Source organism: Triticum urartu, chromosome 5A (genome assembly GCF_056163025.1).
Source record: "Triticum urartu cultivar PI428250 chromosome 5A, HENAU_Tu73, whole genome shotgun sequence".
Lineage (NCBI taxonomy): Eukaryota > Viridiplantae > Streptophyta > Magnoliopsida > Poales > Poaceae > Triticum > Triticum urartu.
Window position 1 is genome coordinate 114,906,652 of NC_141877.1, and position 2,623 is coordinate 114,909,274.

Consider the following 2,623-nt stretch of genomic DNA (forward strand, 5'->3'; position numbering starts at 1 on the left):
AAGTTGAAAGATGCTGGTAGCAATTATACGGACTGGGTCCGTAACTTGAGGATTATCCTCATTGCTGCTCAGAAGAATTATGTCCTGGAAGCACCGCTGGGTGCCAGGCCTGCTGCTGGAGCAACACCAGATGTTATGAACGTCTGGCAGAGCAAAGCTGATGACTACTCGATAGTTCAGTGTGCCATGCTTTACGGCTTAGAATCGGGACTTCAACGACGTTTTGAACGTCATGGAGCATATGAGATGTTCCAGGAGTTGAAGTTAATATTTCAAGCAAATGCCTGGATTGAGAGATATGAAGTCTCCAATAAGTTCTATAGCTGCAAGATGGAGGAGAACAGTTCTGTCAGTGAGCATATACTCAAAATGTCTGGGTATAATAATCACTTGATTCAATTGGGAGTTAATCTTCCGGATGATTGCGTCATTGACAGAATTCTCCAATCACTGCCACCAAGCTACAAAAGCTTCGTGATGAACTATATGCAAGGGATGAACAAGACTATTCCCGAGCTCTTCGCAATGCTAAAAGCTGCGGAGGTAGAAATCAAGAAGGAGCATCAAGTGTTGATGGTTAACAAGACCACTAGTTTCAAGAAAAAGGGCAAAGGGAAGAAGAAGGGGAACTTCAAGAAGACCAGCAAGCAAGTTGCTACTCAAGAGAAGAAACCCAAGTCTGGACCTAAGCCTGAAACTGAGTGCTTCTACTGCAAGCAGACTGGTCACTGGAAGCGAAACTGCCCCAAGTATTTGGCGGATAAGAAGGATGGCAAGGTGAACAAAGGTATATGTGATATACATGTTATTGATGTGTACCTTACTAGACCTCGCAGTAGCACCTGGGTATTTGATACTGGTTCTGTTGCTAATATTTGCAACTCGAAATAGGGACTACGGAATAAGCGAGCACTGGCAAAGGACGAGGTGACGATGCGCGTGGGAAACGGTTCCAAAGTCGATGTGATCGCGGTCGGCACGCTACCTCTACATCTACCTTCGGGATTAATATTAGACCTAAATAATTGTTATTTGGTGCCAGCGTTGAGCATGAACATTATATCTGGATCTTGTTTAATGCGAGACGGTTATTCATTTAAATCAGAGAATAATGGTTGTTCCATTTATATGAGTAATATCTTTTATGGTCATGCACCCTTGAAGAGTGGTCTATTCTTATTGAATCTCGATAGTAGTAATACACATATTCATAATGTTGAAGCCAAAAGATGCAGAGTTGATAATGAAAGTGCAACTTATTTGTGGCACTGTCGTTTAGGTCATATCGGTGTAAAGCGCATGAAGAAACTCCATACTGATGGACTTTTGGAACCACTTGATTATGAATCACTTGGTACTTGCGAGCCGTGCCTCATGGGCAAGATGACTAAAACACCGTTCTCCGGTACTATGGAGAGAGCAACAGATTTGTTGGAAATCATACATACCGATGTATGTGGTCCGATGAATATTGAGGCTCGTGGCGGATATCGTTATTTTCTCACCTTCACAATTGATTTAAGCAGATATGGGTATATCTACTTAATGAAACATAAATCTGAAACATTTGAAAAGTTCAAAGAATTTCAGAGTGAAGTTGAAAATCATCGTAACAAGAAAATAAAGTTTCTATGATCTGATCGTGGAGGGGAATATTTGAGTTACGAGTTTGGTGTACATTTGAAAAACTGTGGAATAGTTTCGCAACTCACGCCACCCAGAACACCACAACGTAATGGTGTGTCCGAACGTCGTAATCGTACTTTACTAGATATGGTGCGATCTATGATGTCTCTTACAGATTTACCGCTATAATTTTGGGGTTATGCTTTAGAGACGGCCGCATTCACGTTAAATAGGGAACCATCAAAATCCGTTGAGACGATGCCTTATGAACTGTGGTTTGGCAAGAAACCAAAGTTGTCGTTTCTTAAAGTTTGGGGCTACGATGCTTATGTGAAAAAGCTTCAACCTGATAAGCTCAAACCCAAATCGGAGAAATGTGTCTTCATAGGATACCCAAAGGAGACTGTTGGGTACACCTTCTATCACAGATCCGAAGGCAAGACATTCGTTGCTAAGAATGGATCCTTTCTAGAGAAGGAGTTTCTCTCGAAAGAAGTGAGTGGGAGGAAAGTAAAACTTGACGAGGTAACTGTACCTGCTCCCTTACTGGAAAGTAGTACATCACAGAAAACTGTTTCAGTGACACCTACACCAGTTAGTGAGGAAGCTAATGACAATGATCATGAAACTTCAGATCAAGATACTACTGAACCTCGTAGATCAACCAGAGTAAGATCTGCACCAGAGTGGTACGGTAATCCTGTTCTGGAAGTCATGCTACTAGATCATGATGAACCTACGGACTATGAAGAAGCGATGGTGAGCCCAGATTCCACAAAGTGGCTTGAAGCCATGAAATCTGAGATGGGATCCATGTATGAGAACAAAGTATGGACTTTGGTTGACTTGCCTGATGATCGGCAAGCAATTGAGAATAAATGGATCTTCAAGAAGAAGACTGACGCTGATGGTAATGTTACTGTCTACAAAGCTTGACTTGTCGCGAAAGGTTTTCGACAAGTTCAAGGGGTTGACTACGATGAGACTTTCTCACCTG